The sequence below is a fragment of the Podarcis liolepis genome (assembly GCF_965112155.1).
Source record: "Podarcis liolepis genome assembly, chromosome: 12".
In the NCBI taxonomy this organism is placed as follows: domain Eukaryota; kingdom Metazoa; phylum Chordata; class Lepidosauria; order Squamata; family Lacertidae; genus Podarcis; species Podarcis liolepis.
In genome coordinates this window covers 19,500,997-19,525,158 of record NC_139563.1, presented here as the reverse complement: position 1 = coordinate 19,525,158, position 24,162 = coordinate 19,500,997, and the positions used below count along the sequence as shown (strand labels likewise).

The window sequence follows — 24,162 nt, the reverse complement described above, 5'->3', positions numbered from 1 at the left end:
TGGCTGGCCTCCTGTTTCTCATAGCAGGGGCCAAACCACATGTTACAGTAATCATGTTCGTTGTTTTTAAGTATGCTTAATGTTGCCACTTTTATTTTGAAAGAGAAGCAAGCACAGGGTTCTTGATGTGGCCTAATGTGGATCAGGGCTTCATAGTGGTTTCCCACTGAAAACTGCCACCCCTGCTGCTATTTGCTCCCAAAGGTTACCATTTATTGCAAACAGCAGTTTACCCAGCTTATTGAATGCTGTCTGGTTTGGTTTCATGAATGGAGTAAGACAGGACATGTCTGGGAAGACAGACAATAAGCGTTGTCATGTCATATGCAGAAATACAGTATTTGTAAGGCAGGGATATTAATTTATATCAATAATAAGGAACTTGTGTCCCTCCAGCTGCTATGAACTGCTCTGAGCTCTATGGATGAAAGGCAGTATACAAATAATAATAATAATAATAATAATAATAATAATAATAATAAAAACTTTCATAATCTCTGGCCATTGGCCATGCTGGCTAGGACTGATGGGAATTGAAGCTGAACATCCCTGGTCTAAATTAGATGCCTTTCCTTGTGCTTAACACTATGAAGTATGGTTAGGTTTTCCCTGGGAAAGTTAAAGAGGAGATGAACAGAATCTTTGGTAAGAAACATTTTATTGCAACAAGCTTCTTGAAACTGGATGCATTTCCAAGTATAAAACTCCTGTTTAGGAGCAACCTTCCTTATTCATTTCACTCTTACAAAAAGTGGTGCCTCTATCATTTTAGATGGGCTCTGCAGTGCCAGGTAGATAAGTGAGTGGTAAGAAGAAAGATCAACTACAAAACCTATTAGAATCATAGAACTGTATAGTTGGAAGGGACCACAAAGGTCATTTAGTCCAACCCCCTACAATGCAGGAATATTTTGCCCAGCATGGGGCTTGAACCCACAACCCTGAAATCAAGAGTCTCATGCTCTACCGACTGAGCTATCCCAGCAAGATATTTTATTTATTGGATCCTCCTTTATACATAAGCTACGAAGGCTGGGACATACACCACAGCTGGGTGCATGCTGAAAGCAATCGTCAGGGTTGATACTCTGCGTGCGCAACAGGGTACAAAAAGTTTACTCATCGTACTGAATGGCAATAGGTAAGCGGTGAAGCAGCACAAGAACCAGCTTGCCGCAGGCTTGCCTCTGACACATGCCTGTTGGAACTCTCATGTCAACATGAGCAAAGGTTTGTGGGAACTGGCACATTATAGAGGAACAATTGGCATACTGTTGCTAAATACTGTACACCAAAAGATATGGGGAGGACCTCAGATGCCCATGTAAAGGTTTCAGAGTACTTTCAGAGAACAAGAATTCCCCAGCCTCCTCATATCGTTCTGAGGAGGTTGTTGAGGGTATTATTATTATCAAGTACACTGAAACATTTACCTATGCATCTGAGGCCCTGCCCATATAAGTCAGTGGATTTAGTGAGTTGTGCAGACTTCCAAGAGAGAGACCAAGTATCTGGGCAAATCCTCCTGTGGGGCAATGGCCTATGTGACCCTCATGGTCCCTTCCAACTCTACAACTCTATGATTCTATGTTAATTTCTATGCCTAGGAGAACTTCTCATCACATAAATGTTTCCTCTAGACAAGCAGGATATCTTCTTCCAGTGCTGTTCTGGTGAGAAGTATATTCTCTTAACCCACCAACATGGTATAATACACAAACTTCTAACTTCCTGGCTTTTCCTGGAAACAGCCCAATAAAATAATTTAGCAAGTGAAGGATGGCTGTCAAGTTAATTCCTCAGTGCTGGCTGTTCCTTAACAAAAGGCAATGATTCAGGTGTCTACACCCAGCCATTTAATGCCCTCAAACCATTTATGCAACTCCCACTGCTGATGCCTAAATTAAATCTAAAGCCCTTTGGGATGAAAAGTGCTGTATAAGAGAAAGGTGGTTTTTTAAGGATATAAATTTTTAAGGCTATAGAGATCCATATGCAAGAGTGCAGTAGCAGGCCCACAGGGATATCTTTAGAGAATTTTTTAATGACTTTCCTTTCAGTTAACTTTCAAATGACCTGCTTTCCTTCTCAAAAACATAGGGTGATATCCAAATATAGTTCTATTCAGAGCAGACCCATATAAAATCAATGGTTTATTTTGAGCATGACTAACTCTGGATATCACCCATAATGTCCAGAAAGGGTAATCTCTATTTAACTTTGGTGGTTTGCTTCCCTTCTCTCTTTTTTGTATCTTCATGTTGTTCTAGTGGTACCTCGGAAGTCAAACGGAATCCGTTCCAGAAGTCCATTCGACTTCCAAAACATTCAGAAACCAAGGCGTGGCTTCTGATTGCCTGCAGGAAGCTCAGTCAATCAGAAGCTGTGTCGGACGTTCCAAAGAACGTTCGCAAACTGGAACACTCACTTCCGGGTTTGCGGCATTTGGGAGCCAAAGCATTCGACTCGCAAGGCGAACCAAGGTATGACTGTATTTGTAAGGGATGTCTTAAGATTTCAACCTTGGGCTGAAAGCAAGAACTGAGGTTCATGTAGTGGTCTTCTCAGTACTAGAACCTAAACACAAAGGGCCAGGGTAATCTCAGAGCCTGTAGCCAAGATGCATATTCAGAAGCAGGAGCAGTGCATATTCAAGGAAGACTCAGAGCAGAAGGGCTCAGAGGACCAACAAAGATTTATTGTGACAGAAGCTTTCATGCACTGTAGCCCGGATATTGTTGCAAGCAGGCTTATAGTTCAGAGGGTTTCCTTTCTTACTTTTTCTTTTTCTGGAAGAACTCCCAATTGCCTGTCTCAAAGTAGGTTTCAAGGCACAGCCTTGCCAGTGGAGTTCAATCCATTGTCTAATAGCAGGATGAGGAACAGAAGAAAGAAACAGCAGCTTGTGGGTAGGGTTGGCCCTTCGTCATCAAGATGATATCTGCTGCTACATGCATGCAACCATCAGCTGCCAAATGGTATGTTGTCATGAACTAGCAATGAGTTGAGGCAGCAGCAGCAAGTGATAAATCTCTTTTTCTTCCGATAGTTTCCACTTTTTGTGGTGAGCAGAAAGGTGGGTTTATTATTATTATTATTATTATTATTATTATTATTATTTACTTCTTCTTTTCTTCCTAGGGATTGCCAAACAAACTGATTTTGCATAGTTTGTGCCTGAACTGGTATTAAGATTTGGGAAAGAAACTGAATCAGTTATGTTAAATAATCTTGGCCTTAAAATGAATTCTATTATCTATCTTTGTAAGCAACATCTGTGAAACTCATTCTGGAGCTGGTGGTCAAATACCTATCAATTAAACGATTCTTAAGTGACCGCACAGTCCTTAGAGAACAGGGGTTTTCCATAGTATGTACTGTACACAATGTACTTCACTGTGTTTTAGACAACAGTTGCATAATTTGTGACAACCATTCCATTCGCGTCCCAGAGAAATAATTGGATTAGTTACTTACTTAAAGCCTGTTTACCACACTCTTCAGCCAAAAAGACTCTCAGAGGAGCTCACAAATCAAGGAAACAAGCAATAAAACCACAAATGTATTTATAGAGCTTTAATTGTATGTCTTTAAACCAATAAATACCACACAAACACACTCAATAAAATGAGTGAACCAGTGATGAATGATGCAATCCTGTAAAATATCAGAAGCAAGTCCCTTTGAGCCAGTGAGCGTTATATGAAACAAGTGATATGAGTTGAACACCTCATTATCCAGAAAGCCAGAAACTGAATCAATGTTCAGTAACTAAGGGTAACATACTGCTTACTAATTCTAGTCACCATTGTTTTCCTTGTGATTTTTTCCTAATAAGAAAGACTCAGGTTGATCCTCATTGCGACCTGGTGCAAGGTCATCCGGTAAACCCACGTCTGAGCAGGGATTTGAGCCCAGGGCTTCCCAGTCCAAGCACACTCACGGGCCACCGAATTCAGAGGAACTTGTTCCCAAAGTAAGTTGCCTAGGATTGCAGCTTTAGTCATTACTTCTTAAAAGCCATCTCGTAAGCCTGACATGCAAGCATCTCCAGGCAAAACGCCTCTCTGCTCTGTTCCTTAGTTCAGTTCCTTGTCAGCTCCTTCCTACTCACCTCTTTTATAGCAATACTTTTGCCACCTCCACACATAAAACAATACAAATGCCGCCTCCTCGGAGCTCAATTGTAACAGCACGAGGAAAACATTTCTGGTTAGATGGGCACTCTCCCATGATTTCTAGCAGAAAGTTTTCAACAGCTTCCCATCACCTGCTGCAGTGAACAATCACTTAATGCTGCTTCTTTTTTGCCAAAAAGAAATTGTATACTTTGTGTATGTTTTTAGGCACCGGTTTGGCCAACATCACAAGACCCAGAATCAAAATGGAGTGGGCCCTACCGTTCTGTGATGCTGTTTCCTTGTAGCTTCCTTCTGAGACCAGGTTCTGTTATGATGGTGCTATAAGGAAAACAGGAAACACAAATGTCAGGGAATAGGAACACAGGAGGCGGCCTTATACTGAGTCAGACAATTGGTCCGTCTCGCTCAGCCTTATTTACACTATTGGGCAGCAGCTCTCCAGGGTTTGACGCAGGGTTTTCTCCCAGCCCTGCCTGAAGATGCTGAGGGTTGAAACAGGGACCTTTTGCATGCAAAGCAGATGTTCCACTTCCGAGACAAGGCTCTTCCCCACGACAGACAGCTCATGCCATCAACTAATGAAGGGACCACCAAGGGGCTGAGATGAGGGTGCTGTTTTATTTGCTTTTCTAGCTTTTGTCTGTTTAATATTTGAACATAAAACAGATAGATGGCAAGTAAATAATGGACAAACTCTGCCCTACCAAACAGACCAAGAATGAATTTGAGCAGACAGAAATGAACAACAACTAGCACAACTTTACTGCACACACACACACACACACACACACACACACACACACACACCATTTGGTGGGTAATCTGTTGTGGGAGATGGTCAAAGCCAGTGTGGTGTAGTGGTTAAGAGCGATAGTCTCGTAATCTGGTAAACCGGGTTCGCTTCCCCGCTCCTCCACATGCAGCTGCTGGGTGACCTTGGGCTAGTCACACTTCTTTGAAGTCTCTCAGCCTCACTCACCTCACAGAGTGTTTGTTGTGGGGGAGGAAGGGAAAGGAGAATGTTAGCCACTTTGAGACTCCTTCGGGTAGTGATAAAGCGGGATATTAAATCCAAGCTCTTCTTCTTCTTCTTCACTTATTTAAATGGCTCTTTGAAAGGATTGGCCATTCCACAGAGAACAGGCTGCAATGGAGGACTTCGGGCTCTCAAATTTCAGCAGCGCCCTGTGCAACGCTTAAATTCGTCCTCCCTGCCAACACCTCCCACATTCTGTTCTACAGCATTGTTGTGGTGCCCCCTGCAGTGTGGCCACACTGGCCGTGCTACCCTAAAACTGCCTATGCAGCCTGCAATCCCATAACCACTCTCAGTGGGGGAGTCATCTAAGTTGCACTCTGTGGGACTAGCTTCTCAATGGACATGTATAGGATTGTGATGTGAATGGACTAAATCTCCCTTAGTTTGACCCTACAGGACAGCTCTAATGCCTCTTACAATAATTAAAATTCAGTTTGCTAAGTATGTTGGATAGGTTATGAATGCACATACTTGTTATGTCTGCATGAAGTTCAATGTGGATATGGCAGCTTCCACCCACTGCAAATAGATGGTTAATAAGTACCTAGGTGTGCCAGTATGCACTAAGCTAGAGTGAAAGCATGTCTGATGATGAAGCACAGGAGGAGAAGCCCTTCAAAGCTGTAAATTGTGAAATTCTCTTCTGGTTAAATTAAAATCCGAAAAGCACTTGGTGGGCTTCTAGAGCTTCTTGCTAAGACACTGTTACATGGATTGCTAATGAACTTTGTTTTATGCGTAAGCCCAACATTCCCTTTATTCACAAAACATTACCTTACAAATCTCCAGCAGCCTCTGTTGTTCTCATCTCTTGGACTAATCAAAGTGATTTTTGTTGCTGACTCTTGTTGAACTGGTTTCCCCCACCTTCTTCATTCGCAGGGCTTGACATTATTTACATAAGTTCTTTGGAATTCTAGAAGGGAAAATGGCACAGAAGTGCAGGGTATGATTATTTTGTTTGTACAGTATTAGAGATCCCAACCCTTCTGTGCTGAATCAGCACAGTAAACAGCAAACCTTGCAAACATTATTAGCCTGAACAATGAATGAACAGGAAGCAAGGCCTCTTTCACTTGGGGAACCTAGTTTTCTTCTCTGTGTTATGTTCCGGGAACAGCAGAACACAACATCTGAGACACTTCAGCACTTTCCTAAGAACCAGTGCTCTTAAAAAAAGGGGGGGGGAGATATCAGTACTAGGGTTGCCATATTTCAAAAAGTAAAAACCAAAATACCCCAAAAGTTGTTAACCTTTTTATAGAAAGATCCCAAAAATATTGAGCTTCTTTTTACAAAAACACCCAAAAACACGATTTTTCGATTGATCCAGGAGAAAGTGCAACCTTTTGGAAATCCCCCACCCCCAGACATCAATTCTGCCTTTGAAAGTGCCATACTTTAATTTTTGTTTAAGGTCCTGGTACTGCATACCCTTCAGTACCCCCACAAAAAAGCACTGCTAGGAACTATTTATTTGTTACAGTACTGTCATAAGAAATGTCAAGGGCCAACAGAAGTCTGACACTGTCCCTCTCCCTGCTCTCCGTACTGATGGTTGTTTAGCTTAAACCAGAATTGGACCAGAGAGCCCTCCTAATAGCATCCTTTACAGGGCATCCTCTGTGAAGTAGGGCATCCTAGTTTGGATCTAAATAACAGTGAGCAGAAGGAATAGAGCCAGCAATGGTGTTTTGCAAATTCTTACACAGCCGCCTGCACAGGAGTTCACAAAGTGCTACTGTAGGTGAGTTCTACAGCAGTCCTCATGCATTTCTGCTTACTCAAGAGATTGCACAACCAAGAGAACATTTTTGGAATTAGTTTTTCTCCCCGCCCCACCCCCCAAAGTGATGTAGTGTGAAGAATAAGACAGCCTCTCCATAAGAAGAAGCAGATTCAGGCCAAACTCATTACCACCAGCTGCTTACAACAATAAGAACCATTTAAAACCCAAATAATTAAGGCTGTGGTCATAATATACTCAGTTACACGGGAGCAAATGCTACAGTGTAGGATTGCAATGTAAGGCTACAGTCCTGTGTGCATTTATTGGGGGGTAAACCCCACTGGACATGGCAGGATTTACTTCTGAGTAAATATGCTTAGGCTTATGCTGTAAACTGCAGTCTTTAAAATGTAAGAAGAAAATGTTTTATCAAATCACAAAAGAAGCAGAATAAGCACCACAAGTTTTGCTTTTGAATTTTGAGGTATTATTTTACCCTGCTTTTCTGTCATGGGCAGACAAAATGATTTACAACCTTTTTTTAAAATAAAAAACAACAACATTGAAGTATGAATGACAAACAGAGAGTTTAAGACAGCAGCAGGTAAAAAGCAAATTATAGCAAAAAGTCAAGCACCCAAAGCTTCCCAAAACAATAGTAGTTTTCAGTAAATGTCTACATGTCAAATGACAAGGGGTCAGATTTCATTCCAAGGGGAGGGGATTCAACAAGCTCACTGGAAAGACTGCCTTGGACACAGCAGTACGATGTCACTTAAGGCAAGACCGCAAGCAGGTGTGCCTACAACAGTTTTAACTGGCAAGCAGGAATCTACGGACACAGATAGCCCTAGAATTAACCAGGTCCCAAGCTGTTGAGGAGAGGGGAACACATGGACCTCCAGATATTGTTGGACTACAACTCCCATCAACCCCAGTCAGCACAACCAATGATCAAGGATGGTAGTAGTCCAACCACAGAGGACCATAGATTCCCCATCCCTGTTCTAGGAGTTCAAAAGCAGCATTCAAGTTGAGCCTGCCAGACAGCCAATGCAATATGCAAGAAGAACTGACATTGCACCAAAAGGGTTTGACAGGATGCAAATGTTTTAGCCAAGAAGGAGGTAGCCATATGGACTTGATAAGAGAGGGCATTCCACAGAGAAGAGGCCACTGCAGGAAGGCCCTGCTCCTAGCGCTGGGCCAGCCAACATGGTGCCCTTCAGATGTTGGACTACAATTCCCATCATCCTTGGCCATGGTGATCGGTGCTGATGGGACCTGAAGTCCAGCATCATCTGGAGAGCACTATTTTAGCTACTCCTATATATGGATGCTATATATTATATAGCTATGCGTCTTGGTCTGTTCCTTTACCCCTCTCTCTCTCCTATGTATCAAACAGGGAAAGCTGTTAAACCAGCCAGCCCAGTGCCACTGGTTTAACTTGAGGTCATCAGCCTCAGTTCACTTGTAGCCCTTCTAAGTTCCACTGAAGTTGATGGGAATTGAAAACATGCACAAATGTTGAACTCTGTAGTCAAAACAAGGCAATGGGAAAGACTTGTCCTGGAACAAATCGAGGAGGAGGAGAATTGCCCTTCAAAGGTTGACATCATTATGCTTCCTTCCCCATCCTAGTTTTGTTGGGGTTGAGCTTTTCCTGAACGATCTGAGAAAGGCCTTAGTCTATCCAAATAGCCTTTTAAAAAAGAAAAATGTCTAAAGGGAGAGGGGATTTAGGTCACTTGGCGAGCAGATGATAGAGAAACACTATTTTGCTAACATAAAGAAAACAGCTTTTATCATGATCAAACTGCAGAAACAACAGAACACTGAATTACCAAAGACGACTATATAAAAACCTGAGTTGCCTGCTGTGCTTAATTCTAAGGATTACAACGAAACTGAGAATGAACGGAGTCTCTTAGTTATGCTTTTCGCTGTTCTGCGATCAACACCAGGACAGCACATTGCCTTAGCTAAAGAAGCACTGAAGATAAACAGCTTTAATTTGATGACGCTGACTTCATATTAAATTGAGCTTCAGCCTTAAGGGTTTGCCTCTTCAGACTATTAATGCCATCCATTTGTGAGCTGATGAATGGACAGGCATAGCCCTGTTTCTGGTCCTGCTGTGATCTGGTTTTCCTGGGGCTCTAGGGCAGCAATGTTGTTGGATACTGCTGACTGAATGCAAGGCGGGGGTGCAGACAACTCTCTGACCCCCACATTTCTTTGCTCTGGGGTTGGGAGTCTGGCCCCCAGCCTTAGCTTTGCTACAGCTGCGCAGTATAAGTTGTTCACTATGTGATGTTTGTACACGTGGAACAGCACAAATGAGTGGATCCTCTGCAGGAGTCCTATTTATCATTGCTCTGATGCATAATTCATTCTAGTTATCATAGCTCTGATGTATAATTTATCGGGCCACTTTTTTCTCTGTTAGGTTTCTTTGTGCTTCTGCTTGGTCACTTGTGCAAATAATCAGGTTCTCTTTCCAATATTTAAAACAAGAAACAGGTGGTCTCTGCTTTTAACACTTGGAGAAAATGCTTATTTAGGAAATATGGAGGTTAACAGTATTCCTTCAGCAACAGAAATTTTATTCAGAGTGAAATATTCAGAGGGACGTGTGGGTGTTGTGCCATGTGGTTCTCTCCAGTCACGCAGCAAGTCCTTATCACTCACGGACAGCAGGAAGATAGACACTAGAGATACTGGATTGTGCTCCTTATAGGGGGAAACATTTGTCCGGTTCGTGTTATAATGTGCACTTGCCGAATTCGCACAATAAGTGAACCAAAACATAGCATAGCTGTCCTTCAAAATTTGCACTTCTGCACATTTTGTAACACAGTTCTAAAAAAGTGCGTACAAGCATGCAGCTACTTGTGAGAATAATATACAAAAGCTACATTATATTCGGGGAATTTGCTTGCACAAATTTATACATTAGTCAGAATAGCATACAGAAATGCAGATATCAGGAGAAATGCTCATGAAAGCAAATGCAAATTCCATGTGAACTTTTTTTAAAAGTGAAAAACACAACTTAATGCAGAAATGTTGCAAAGCGTATTTAAAGCTTGGAAAGATGGGCAAAACTAATATTTACAGATTATTCAATCTGTAGTGCATCTCCTTGTTTCATTATCGCATTTAATTTGTAGGGTGTGCACCAGCAGGTTACTCAAAAGGACTGGACCTCCAACTGTCCAACACAGGTGAAATAAGAGCTTTGAGTATGCTGAAGCAGCCTGGGATCCTGTGGTTTTAAACATATGTTTAAAAAATCAGAATGGTTGGCTATCTGAAATGATGATATTAGAGGCAAGGCAGCCAAAGCAAAAGAGAGGATCAACATGTGCAGATTTGGTTGGCTGCTAAACAAAGGCACTTGTTAAAAATGTATCCAGCTGAGCTGGATTTTCATTGTTGTTGCCTTAGCATCCATTCTTAAACTAGAAAATACGAAGCGCCGGTGCCAGACTGGAGCTTTCGTAATATTGCAGAGGCCCCTGCGAATATCCATTCCCACTAGGCCACACAGCTGGCTGAACATTCTGACCAGAATCTTCTTCTGTGATTGCAGGGTGTCGCGTACATTTCTCACATATCAAAACAAAACAAAGGTCTGCTTGCTGGCTTGGGTAGTGTTCCTGTCAGAGGAATATGCAGCTGTGTGTGCCCCACCTGTGTGTACTTTCCTTTAAAAACATAGACGTGGAAGGACTTCTGTCCGTCCGTTCTTTGGCCACAATGCATTTTTCAGCTTAGTGTTCCGTGTTTGCTTATTCTGTTTAGAAGGACATGCCTAATAATCCCATTAGGGAACGAACGAGAGAGTCTGCAGTGAAACTCTTGAGATACTTATGCTTAAAATGTGTTCTAAAATGGGTGATACAAAATATAGAATGTCATAAACAGGGTGTTGGCTGGACTTGGTGTGAAAAATGCATTGAGGCCAATGAAGTAGCTATGTAAATGTGAGGGACCACAGTTGTGTGAGCAGGCCAGGTTTCAGGTGTCAGCACTGTCAGGAAACAGGCCAGGCCCGTAGCCCCAGTCAGGATGCCACTGCTGCGCCTTTCTGTCGATACCTATTCACCTGCCTTCTCTCAGTGAGAGAGCCGTGTTGTCTGGCAGCTAACTATAGTTCCAGCTAACTGGAACTCCTATTTGGAGACTTCCCTGGCTTTTTTCCGGCCCACGTAGGACCAGCCTGGATAGTTGGGCCTTGGTGAAGACTTGACGTTTTCATCCCCCCCAAAGTTTTTGATTTGAGTTCCTACTGAAATGAGGCCGCATTTTAATGTTGTCTTTTAATCTTGTTTTTAAGTTGTATCTCAATCAATTATTTTTATATCTGATGTTAGCCGTCTTGGCTGGGGAGGGTGAGGTATAAGTAAAATTTATTATTATTATTTATTATTAGATGGACAACACTGAGTCTCCTCCCCACCTCATGATGTTTCTTTGACTTTAAACTAGACTTGCACTACGCATCCTTTCAAGCTGAGGACTGTTCTCTGTGAGGTAGGGCACATGGTCGCTATAAGTAAGCCAATGCAGGTGGTAATGTTCTGCCTTCACAGCTGTAAACCACAGGAGGGAAGAGTGCTATTGTGTTTGGGTCCTACTGCTTGTGGGTTTCCCACAGGTATCTGGGTGGCTCCTGGGAGAACGGGGTGCTGGATTAGATGGGACACAGACCTGATCCAGAAGGCTCTTCTTATGTTCTAGCATGTATTCCTCAACTCCTACTAAAACTTGCTTGCTGCTCCGAGCAACTGGGTAATTCTTCTCATGCCTTTGTCAGCGACAAGCCACTTTAATCCTCCTCCTCTGCCTTTGGCCTGCTCCATCTGTTATGTATTGAAGTTCTCACCCTGGCCACCAGGGTTATTGTGTATATAGTTTTCACTCAGGTCCACATCAGTTAATTTAGGCGGGAAACCCTGGGCTGTTGCTGTTGTTACAATGTTGACAGCCGGCTGCCTATAAAAGGAGGCCGGCTGAGCTGTTCAGTTCAGTTCAGTTCCAGCTTACTTATAAAGAACTACTTGGAGGAATCTCTGTGTCGTCTGCTTTGTCAACCCACTACTTAATACCATCCCACCACCAACTTGATAAGGGCCAGGTCTAACAATAGGTAAGATTCACTGCAAGAATGCTTTCAGATAGAAAAACCGAAGTATCAACATTTCGGAATGAAAAATTATTCCACTTTGGATCAAGTCAAACAAACAAGCAAAATTCTCAAAATGCAAAATATTGAGAGAGAGAGAGAGAGAGAGAGATTAGCAGCCCAGCTCCAGACAATCTAAGCAATAAACAGGAAGCTCTGTGGGCAACTGGTTCATGGGGTACCATGGACAAGGCATTCATATCCCTGTTCCTGGATCAAGCTTACCGTCACTTCTGTACAGGATCTACCAGAATCCAGCTGTTGTTTTACTTAATGATGTTATCATGCTCTTAATGCGCAAAGGTCAGCTGTCCAGAAATATGGAGAATAGATGGCAGCCTTAATCTTGTGCACCTGGTGTGCCTGGCCTGCAGTTTGGGTTGTATATAAGACATGAAATGTGTTTCCTGTATGAAAGCCAGTAAACCACATCCTAGCAGAATGGCTTTTTGGGGTATGTTTTAATAAAATCATGCAAAAAGCCAAGTGTGATAAGCCATGGCATGGTTGTGACACACAGAAGAACATCTAGTTTGCCACCCCATCTTGAACATCTTCTGCTAACACCCCTCTCCCCCCCCAAAAAAAATAAATTCCAGCTATTCAACCACCATGGGGTTGGAAGCCTGAATTTTGCAGCCTAGAAAGCATCTGTTATTGGGTGGCATATAAACAGTCAAACAATGAGATGCTCTACATGTCTTATTCAAAGTCCAGTTGGACTTACAGGTAAACTTGTATAGGATTTCAACCTATATTTTTTTTAAATGTGCAGCAAAAAACAAAATGATATATACATTTATATTATGTATATAGCTAACTGTTGCAGCCTAAATAAATGTGAGAGAGTTGGACTACTAGGACCTGGAGACTTAAATTCAAATCCCCATTTGAATAGAACCTGGAAAAACAGGACTATCCTGTTGGCTGGAGTGTTGCTGTGGCTGTGATCTGAATCAAGCTCATAACTGTGGTCAGAGTTAGAGGAAAACCTGAAGACCAGTTAATGCAAAATAAAAGAGTTATTCTCTCTCAAACAACAATGCAGATGTTGTTATGTCACAAATGTCTATTGATAAGAGAACAGGCTGCCCTTAACAACAGTATTTCTCTGCTTTAAATGTCCAATGCATTTTGCAATAATTGTCCTACAATCGGGGAGTCCATTAAAAAAAATATAGCAGTATTGTACAAGTGAAATTTAAGTAAAACATACTCCAGGTCTGCTTTCCTAATTCTCCTGCATTGGCAATTATCAACCTGACTGTCCCCAAACCCCAAAAGATGGCCTCCAAACCACAACAAGCCTACCCTAACAAGAACATTAGCACAAATCACGATTTTATGATTCTCTAGATACACTGCAAATAATTTGGAAAAACACAATGTTCATCTTACTTCATCTTTAAAAGCCGACAAGATGGTGAGAAACCTGCCTACTCTAAATCCCATCAAGAGGACGATTGATAAATTATGCATTCCTTCCTTCCTTGGCTCTAATCGTTTTCACAATCATTTATTTATTGTTTCCGTATCTCCGTTTCTCTTGGATGGTAGCTCCCCCCATTACAACAGTGGCAGCTCCTTTTTTCATTACAATGTCCACACCCTACCCGACTGTACCATGACTAGAACATTCCATTTGTCCTGCTCATCCATTATGACTTATTGCCATCTGCCGGAAAGACAAGGTCAACTACCACATAATAATTTCAAGATTCCTGGAAGTCAAGTCATAGATCTCAAGCAGTAAACAGAATGAAAGCATGTCTTTTTTCCTGTCACCCAGGTTTCAAAATACAAATACAGCAGACTGCATAGCCTGCGAGTGCACCTTTCGTTGGATTCCAGTTATGTGAGTCGCTCTTCACAAAGTCACATGACTGGAACCCAACAGAAAAGTGCATGCAGAGACTCATTTTGCAAGGAAGAGGATTGGCGGCCGATTTCTTCTGCTATATAAACAGAAAAATATATGTGTCCTGCGGGACTGTGAGTGACTCACAAAAACACCCATTTTTCCAGAGTTATGGGGTCACTCCTTGCTTTCTCATCATGGCACATTGTAATTTAATAAGGCTGGAAGGCAGAAAATATTTCTCCCCCCCCCCCAATGATCTTTTACCCAAATTATGCAAGTGAAGGAAGCATTGTGAAACTGCCCAAAACAAACGTAAGTTTGAGAAATATAGCTGGTTTGTAAAAGCAAAACAAAAACAGCCTGCAAACTCATTTTGCCTAGAGGCACACTGGCATAACCCTCCAGACACAATGCCACTGTTAATTTGCCTCCGTAAAGGGGGGTTATTGCATTCACACACAGCCGCCACCAGAGTTACCACCTTGTAGGGTTGGTAATTATAACTTGCCAGTTGGGAAAAGGAAAGGAGAAACAGCTATTTCTGTAGGGACAGAGAACAATGAACAAGACAAAACAAGTTGCTGGATGTATTCAACATCCAGCTGTGAAAAGACATCTCTTGTAAGACCATCAGCTTTTCATGCATCATGGTGGTGGTGGTGCTGAAATAATGCAACCACACTCAATCCTTTCTCCAGTCAAAAGAAGGTAATATACTTGCCTACCAAAAGCCTCCTCTCTGGTTGGCGATGTCAAGACAGGCACTGTTGCAACCAGATATGCCACTGGGGTTAGATGCTGATTCACTTGGAGAATGACTGTAGCTCTGTGGTAGACGGAAGCTTTACATGAGAGAAGTCACACATCTAGTTCCTGGCATCTTGAGGGATGGCTGGGAAAGTACCCTGCCTGAAACCCCAGAGAGAACTGCTGCCATGCAGAGTAAAACATAGGAAGGCAGTTTCCTCTGCTCCAATCCTATTAGGTGGATTGCCGTAAAATGTTTTCACAGGCTGCTAGCACAACACAATGCCCCTTTGGCAAAGTGTGCTGAGACTCGCACATGAGCCTTTAACTTTCTCTGGGATTCTGTTTCCTCAGACGTGAAGCCCCAACATTGTTATGTGTGTGATGTTTCTTGAAAACTATCCATTTCTCCCAAATCAGCTTTTCATTTCTGCCCTTTTAATTCTTGTTTTTTTTAACGCCTTAATGGTGTTTTTGTTGTGCGTTTAACATTCTATTTCTATCCACCACCTTTCATGCTGGCTAATTGTTTAGTTGCGCTGTCTTTTCTACTTTAGGTGGAGCTGATTTTTACTGGAGATTGTAAACTGCTTTGTGGAGGAAGCTCCTCAAAAACCACGGTGCCATTAAAAAAAAATTATATATAAAAAAAAGCCTCGCCACATTCCAAAGTATTATCTCATTGCTTGCTCAAGCATGGCTCTCTCCACCCACTCACCCACCCACTTCACTATCTTTCATGGATGGTACCCAGTTGTAAGTGTGAGGATGAGGCCAAGCTGAGAAGGCAGCATGAGGAGAAAACAGTCCTTGGAGCAGGGTGGACTTCCTGGTTCATCTGCCTTGGCCATGATTGTTCAGTCTGGGAGCGTGACTATGTGAGCTCAAATGAAGGCAGGGACAGTCATTTTCTCCAGCATCTCTAGGGCTGCCATATACTTGACCACCTGCTTTTTGGATGGATATACAGTGGTGCCTCGCAAGACGAAATTAATTCGTTCCGCAAGTTTTTTCTTCTTGAGAGTTTTTCGTCTTGCGAAGCACGGTTTCCCATAGGAATGAATTGAAAATCAATTAATGCGTTCCTAGGGAAACCGCCTTCAGACCAGGTCCGGGGACAGTCTGTCCCCTGACCTCTTCTGAAGGCTGGGGGGGGGGGAACAAGGGCTTTTCTTCCCACCCCCAGCCTTCAGAAGGCTGTTCTGAAGGCTGGCGCTGGGAAGAAAAGCCCTTCTTCCCACCTCCCGCCCCGCAAGCACCGGGGACAGGAGGGCTTTGCTGCCGACCGCCAGCATTTTAAAAGCCCCTGCTGTCCCGGGGCGATTTTAAAATGCTGGCGGGCGGGAGCGAAGCCTCCGCTGTCCCGGGGAGATTTTAAAATGCTGGGGGTCGGCAGCGAACGCTTCGCTCCCACCCGCCAGCATTTTAAGATCGCCCGGGGCAGGCGGGGGGGGGGAGGCAGGCGGGGGGGAGCAAAGACTTTTGCCCCCCGCCGGCCTTCAGAAGAGGTCCTCTTCTGAAGGCCGGCTGTGGGCGAAAGTCTTTGCTCCCGACCGCCAGCATTTTCCTATGGGCTTTTGTCTTGCGATGCAAGCCCATAGGGAAATTCGTCCAAAACAGAAAACCCTTTCGTCTTGCGGGTTTTCCGTCTTGCGAGGCATTCGTCTTGCGGGGTACCACTGTACTGGTTATACAACAGTGCATAGATGGGAAACATTAGGAATTCTGAAGAATGAACATTTCTGATCTGAAACAAGAGAGGATTATCAACTGTTTGTTACTAGAACCCCAGGTAATGGAGAACCGAGGTTTGCTTCCACAAATCCTTAAAATATATCAATATTTAGATTATATTTGCAAATCTGCACATCACTGCAGTGCCAAAGTAAGTACCCTTCTGAGAGTGCTAGAGAACAAACAGAGATTTTGTAGCAGAGAAATGAGATGTTTGCCTCTCAAGCTGGGAACTTACTCCAGAGGATGAGAAGCAGAAGCAGCTCAGATCCATGTTGCTGTTTTCAGCAAGTGCTCAGCATGCAATCCAGTATCCTGTCAGGCAGGGATGGATGGAGAGCCCCTCCAGATCTTGCTGGATGACGAACCCTGTCAATCCCTGACCACTGGCCAGAGAACCCAACACCTGGAGTTTGCTCATCCCCACAAAACTCAGATATTCAAGACAGGACTTGGATATGCAACACTGTACCAGCAAAATGTGGGCCCAGCTGAACACCCTCGCCCAGGCAACCTTCTCAGGGTTCAGGCATATGAACATCTGACTTGGCAGCAATGTTGCCAAAATACTAAAACTCTGAATTAAATAAATCAAATAGTGCTCAAACTAGTCCTGCCATGTTCCGTTCCAAGGGAATGTGTTGTTCTCTTATGAAATTTGTAGTGCCTTCCACACATTTTAGAGTCTCGCCCAAGAACATAGTTTCAGGGCCTATCTGTTCTTCACACTCTCCAGTTGCAGGTTCACAGTCCATAAAGCAAAGCAAAAGGCCAAACGGCCCTTTCAAAAGCCATGTTCCCAGATTGTTTACCCTGAACATCTGCTCTCATTATCTGGCTCTTATGTGTGAAAGTCCTTGGAAGATCACCATTTATTTTTAATCTCCATGAGAAACAGAAAAGGGTGGGGAAAGATATTTATTAAGAGAAATCGGACTTGATGCATCGTAAGAATTTTGTTTCCTTCCAACGCTTCTATTTCTATTCACTGGGGAGAACGGTGTCCGGATGGGAGGACCTGGTTCTCCACTGTGCTACAACAGCACAAGACACACACCCATGTGGCATTCTTAATTGGACACTTGTGGTGGCGTTAACCATTAGGCTATGCCAGCCACAGAGTGGGAGTATAGCTAAAATGGGAGTTTTGATGTAATTATTTGGGAATTTCCCAGTGTGCTTAAAAGGGGGAATTTCCCTAGAACCCTAGAAAATTGTCTGGAGGTGATAGAACTGTGGCTGTGGAAACAGGCACGCTGTATCCTTTTGTTTGGGCTGATGGCAGCAAAATGGCTAGGTTGTACTCTTGGCCAATAGCAAACAGAACTAGGAGGTGAAGCAGTAGATGGCAACCAGCAAAGCACCACCACATTTATATAATATGGCCCATTCACACAGTGTGATTCAGTGCATCCACATACGGATGTCCACACATATCCTTACTGGACTAACAGGTGGCAGTTCTTGGGAAGAGGTCTTTCACATCACCTGCTGTTACCTGGCCCCTTTTAACTGGAGATGTCAAGGACTGAACCGCAAAACGTCTTGTCTGAGTTACGATCCATTCCCAGGAACAATTAACTCCCCAAACTTAAGCAGATGTGAGAGGAGGAAGCAATGGGGGCTGCGTTTTCCCACAGAGAAAGGATTTCAGCTTGAGAGCAAAGAATTGGATTCCCTGGAACATGGAGGTAATAACTGTGCCTTTACTTCACATGAAGACACTCATCTGGAAAGTCCGCCCACCAGTCATTCCCACAACGCTCAAATGCCTCTTCTGAAGGTTCGTCACGTGTTGTGGTCTCTCCTGCTTCTACTCCAGGTACCAAGCCATCAGAGAGCGTCAGGGAAGCAGTGGGTGGAGTTGCAATTTTATTTCCACAGCAAATAAAATCCATGTCAGTCTTATTAAACAGACCAAAAGCAACCAACTGCTTTTTCAGAGACAATAAAAAAATTGTCAGCTCCATTTTTTTTATTTTTTTATTTTTTATTTGTCAGCTCCATTTAAAACAATCTAAGTGATCAATCGAATAATGAGAGGGAGACTTTGATTACTGTTGTACAGCACGAGACTCTTAATCTCAGGGTTGTGGGTTTGAGTCTCATGTTGGGCAAAAAAGATTCCTGCATTGCAGGGGGTTGGTCTAGTTGACCTCCATCAGCCCTTTTAGCTCTACAGCTCTGTGTCTCTATTAATCTATGGCAGCATACCTTCTACTGAGTTTTTTTTTTTAATTTACAGACCTGAGATGGGGGGGACATTCTTCCTCCCTCACAGCTTTATAGGCCACGAACAGAAAAGGATGCAACCCAGCAATCTCCCTGCCCTAGTTACTGAGTAGGACAATCCCCCGGTCGCTCCTCATGCTATCTATAACACATTCCTTAAGGTACAGAGGCTATATAAAGAAGTGTATCCCTGCGCTACCTCTAAACCTTGGCTTAAAATTATCTCCAGGCAGAATTAATTATAAGTGAGTGATGGGCTTTGTGATACATGCTAAGCAGAATAAATAGGATCTAAAAATGCAGGGCATCTCCAGTGCAGGTTGCAGGAGACATCTTTAGCCATCGGACACAAAAATATTTGGAACCATTAAAGTGTGTTTTTTAAAATATGGAACAATACCCAAAGATGTTATGATGCACATGTGTCCACTCAGATAAACACCATGGACTATAAAGCAGTACAAGGGTACCTCAGAAGTCGAACGGAATCTGTTCCGGAAGTCCGTTTGACTTCCAAAACGTTTAGAAACCAAGGCGTGCCAGCTCCTGCAGCCAATCGGAAGCCGCGGAAGTCGTGTCGGACATTCGGGTTCCAGAGAATGTTTGCAAACCGGAACACTCACTTCTAGGAGCCAAAACGTTCTGACTTACAAGGCGTTCGGGATCCAAGGTACGACTCTATCTAAAATATTAGATTGCGATTTATAAAAGATGCAGTAGCAAACCCTTCATTTGCACACATACACCACAAGACACAATACTGAAAATAAATTATGTATTAAAATACTGCAAGGATCAAGGTTCCGAGTGATCAAATTTAGAAGACCCTCTAGAGTCCAGGGCTCAGGCTGCTCAGAAAAGTCCTGTGCTGTAGGTACACTCCAAAGGTCAAAGAATACTGTGGTTAAAAACTCTACATGAAGCCATTCCACTCAATTCCAGTGTGGTGTAGTGGTTGAGAGCGGTAGTCTTGTAATCTGGGGAACCGGGTTCTCGTCTCCGCTCCTCCACATGCAGCTGCTGGGTGACCTTGGGCCAGTCACACTTCTTTGAAGTCTCTCAGCCCCACTCACCTCACAGAGTGTTTGTTGTGGGGGAGGAAGGGAAAGGAGAATGTTAGCCGCTTTGAGACTCCTTAAAGGGAGTGAAAGGCGGGATATCAAATCCAAACTCTTCTTCTTCTTCTTCTTCAAACTGTATGCAATAGTAACCAAACAACAGACAGAATTCAATATACTGTATTCATCTCTTGCAATATCCCTCTGGGTAAAAGAAAAAAGTCTGTTCCAGTTTTGCATTCTGGGAAGCCAGGCCTGAAAGCAAATCCAGGGGGATGATAATGGTGGAAGAAATAATGAGGCCCATGTCTTGGATGCTTCAGTGTATGCCTGTGGGGGATTAATATATCCACACACTTATTGAATAACCCTGGAAATGGATGATGGCAGCTCTCTCAGAGACAACAAAAACTTCTTTTTAATTCCAAGGCCCTGGGCACATGCATAAATGAGATAACTTTCTTCTGATCTCAAGGAAGGAAAACAAGGCAATGAGGTAAGTGCTTGAGCATTTTTTGTTCAGAGGCAAAAATAATAATAAGAAAAAATAAACAAAACCCCTCTGACCCAGTCCACACAAAAAAAGCACAAGAGAGCAAAAACATAAGTGTTGCTAAGGCTGGTTGCAAAATCCACTAGGAATAAAACATCCATTACATCAGAAAGAATAAGTAATATGTTTGCACTTTAATAAGGAGCTTATTAAAAAGGGATTTAATGTGCTCCTCACCATGGTCTCAAATCTTGCAGCTGTTAGCACAACTGGTTTGTTAGAGGCTCTGACATCAGGTTTTGAGGACTGAAGCCGCCCTGTAGCCAAGGATTATAAAGGGACACACAAGCATTTATATGACTTGGGGCTGAATGAGAATCACATTGTGAGGAGGTGTCATGTTTTGCTTCCTCTACCAAGTGGCTTGTGGTTTTAGCATTTTGCCAGCCTTATCTGCAGATTTGCAAGGTGAGATCCATGTCTTTTCTGTCCTTTAGCCTTTCTTCCTGTTTCTGTATTATACCCATAAGAGAACAAACGTACACCCTTTGGACTGTCATTATTTAAAACAATTCTATCCCACTCTTTCATCTTAAGATCCACACACGAGCTGGCTCTCAATTCATAGTAAAACCAACGCAAATGCAAAGTCCCCCTCCCCTCTAAAAACACTCACAAGAATGAAGAACGCAACAAAACATCAACAGCAGGGCTGCAATAGTATGCTATCAATTAGCCCCTCCTCCATATTCTCTACGGAAGAGCCCTGTTCTTGCACCAGGGCTGGCCCAAGACTTGTGGCTGCCTGAGGCAACGTTCAAGATGTTCCCCTCCGCAGAGCCACATATAAAAATCAGCCCCATCAGCTGCTGAATCTTACTTCAACACTGGACAGGGTCCTCCAAAAGCAGTGGCCAGCTTGGGGTGTTTAAAGCAGGCCCTGTGACGCATCCTCGTGTCCTTCCCCAGAGTGGAATACCTGCCCCCATTAAACATGGACCACAAAGACAAGACACATGACTTTTTTGAGCCGATGAACCAGAAACGTGCCAACAGAGCTTCAGTCAAATATGAGAAGAATGACAAGCAGCTGTGCCCAGGAGGTTCTTCTTATCCCCGCTAAGAGTTTGGAATGAAACCAGAGCGCAAAGACACCACAGGGCCAGTTCAGACTTCTTCATCCACCACGAGCCTTTCAGAAGCAGGCAAGTCATGATCCCCTGGAATTAGCCAGGCAGTGGAATTATTGAGTGGCATTTACTGCACACCAGTCTAGTGCTAGACTGTAGGTCAATAGCTGCTTGCGGCAATTTCCAAATGGTAGAACACACCCGAGCTGGATTTTCGCCAGCAATTTGTTAAAATTTATTTTACTAATGCTCAGGAATACAGGAAGCAGCCGCTATCAGATGAAATTATGAGGCAGTTATAATACATGTAGCAATACACAGATAACGCGTTGCTATAGTAGACTCTTCTAAATAGTTCACTCCCTCAATGAACTCAGAAATACCCCGGTGAACAATTCCATGCCGGCATTGTAATTCTAATCACCTAATTCCCTCTTTCAGCAAACCAGCAAGTGTACAGCTGAAGGTGACTTGGGACCATCAAAACTCATCTCTTTGAGTAGCTAAGGGGCATTTCTCAGCCCCTAGTTTTGATATGGAGAACGCAAGGATTGTTGGACTAAAGGGCAGCTGCCTTGCCTAAGACAGGAGGGGACCTTTTCAGATGGAGGTCCACATTGCATTCTGCACAACCTTCTGAGGACCACATGCCAGTGGGGAGGGTGCAACAAATGTTAATTTTACCTTTGCACAGGAGGCTGCACATATTCACAGCCCTTTCTTGTCTAATATGCAGGCAAGCTAGAGACATCATCAGAGTTCAAGGACACAATCCAGACAGGCAAAAACCCTTAAGCAAGCAAAGCAAGGTCAGTGAGAGAATGGCCCGGAGAGGGGCCCAGAGGGCCACACCTGGCTTCTAGGCCTAAGGTTCCCCACCCTGGCCAGAGGTGCCAACTTGAATAAAATATGGGGGGCAGGTAAGCCTCACTCCACATGTTCAATCACAAGACATGGTGCATGCACATAATTTTAATGTCAATGCCCATAAACTTGGGGAGCGGCCCCCTCAAATATTTTATTGGTGGGGTGTGTGCAAAGGGACCTCAAGCCTTGGCTCCTATGCCCCTGGCCAAAGGGAAGGTTAAGAACATTGCTTAGACACAACAGGGAATGGAAAACAGGGACAAGAGCTTAGAAATGAATGAGCTGGATTTCTCACAAACACACATTCACATGCTATTGAAACAACACACACAGAAACATAGGAATCTGCCTTGCCATTGGTCCATCTAGCTCAGTAATGTTGACACTAACGGTCAGTGGCTCTTTCCAAAGGCAAGGATTCTCTCAGTCATACTTGAAGATACAGCCAGGGATTTAAGGCTGAAGCCTCTTGCATTCAAAGCATGCGCAATGCTAGGTGGCTGGGGAAGAGGACTTACCATCATAGCCCTCCAAGGACATTTCCCTTTTGGTGCTGCTGGTCTCCTCTGGGGGAGAGATGTAGGTGCTTGCTGTATGTCACCCAACCTAGTGAGACGACCTTGTGCAGTAAGACCTGCCCCAGCAGGTGGAATTTCCCAGTAGCAGGCGAAGAGGCCTTCCCATCATTGCTGTCCCCAGCATTTCCTTTCTGCTGCTGTCATCATCCCCTGCAGCAGCCTTGTGAGAGTCAGCTGAATGCCATCTAGCCTGCTGAACTGCTGAACTGAACTTAAGCCAGGTGACTGAGGCTCCTTGGAGTGCAGTCATACCAGAATCTGGTACTGTACTTCAATGTTGGTTAACTTTTCCTTTGCTTTGTATTGAAGTCTGGTTCCCTTTACAACACTGAATTTATTCTACATTTGCTAAATTTGTGGGGTTTGGGTGTGTGGTTTTTTGTCATTTTGGTTTTACTGATTTGTACATCGACTCTCCTCCAACTCAATGCTCTGTATCTTGAATGTTTATTGTAAGCCGCTTTGGCCACAGATCACTGTTGAAAAAGGGGCATGTAAATAAATACATGTTTGAAGAGTAACAGCAAAATGCTCATGCTTTGAAGTTAATCATCACTTACCAAACCCCATGAGGAAGTATAGTTTCCCTTCAATGACTGAACCTGTGCCTAAGTAGAGAAGGCACCGAAAGAATGACCTGGAAGTGTTAGTGTCTGGATGGGAGGCATCAAGGGTGTCTCATTTAAAGCACTTGAGGTAATTACTGAAAGAAGACAGCAATAATGATGACAAAGACAAAGACAATGTATGTGATCAGAGCCCTGTAGACAAAACGGGACATAAATAAAAAAAGGCTTGAAGCTAATTAATAGAATTGGAGATCGAATCAGTTTTTAAAGGACGTGGCACCCCAATACACAAGTCCGTTGCCCACCCCATACATGCCACCTATGCCAATCAGGCTGTAGAGTACCCCCAAGCAGAAAACAGTCTCATTCCTTGGTGGAAGGCGATGAAGGCAGTGGAGTCCCGATGCTGGATCCCAGACCTAGCAAAGTGGTCAAGCCTCCAGAATAGTTGAGAAACAGCCAAGTAGAAAAGAAGTATCAGCACTTTTATATGTCAAGGTACAGTAAAGCAAAGCAAAACAAAACAATCCTATAGGCCAGCCCAGCTCTTACAACACAGCCCAAACAGTTTTGCTGTACAAAGGATGACAAGTATGCACATTGTGACAGTGAGCAGATCCAGAGAACAATCCCACTGTCAGGTGCATTTGTTTTGGATGGACATTGCACCAGAGAGCAAGAGAGCATTCCTTATGAATCACAGCCATGCCATCTGTCAAAAGCACATGCACCTCCCTGACTCAAAAAACTTGTGAAAATAATTGCCCCATTCCCTGGAGTTCCTTGTGA

The 24,162-nt window shown here is 43.5% G+C and overlaps 1 long non-coding RNA gene across 2 annotated transcripts; it reads right to left on the bottom strand.

The window, feature by feature from the left end:
• Window positions 1–20,299: 20,299 nt before the first annotated feature.
• On the bottom strand, window positions 20,300–23,573 carry LOC310689602. 2 transcript variants are annotated; one of them, XR_014517547.1, is made up of 3 exons: window positions 23,365–23,573; window positions 22,044–22,149; window positions 20,300–21,449 (listed from the first exon to the last, which is right to left on the bottom strand). It is a non-coding gene; the product is annotated as an uncharacterized lncRNA (long non-coding RNA). The 2 variants fall into 2 exon arrangements; XR_014517548.1 differs by lacking the exon at window positions 23,365–23,573 and adding an exon at window positions 22,745–23,144.
• Window positions 23,574–24,162: the final 589 nt, after the last annotated feature.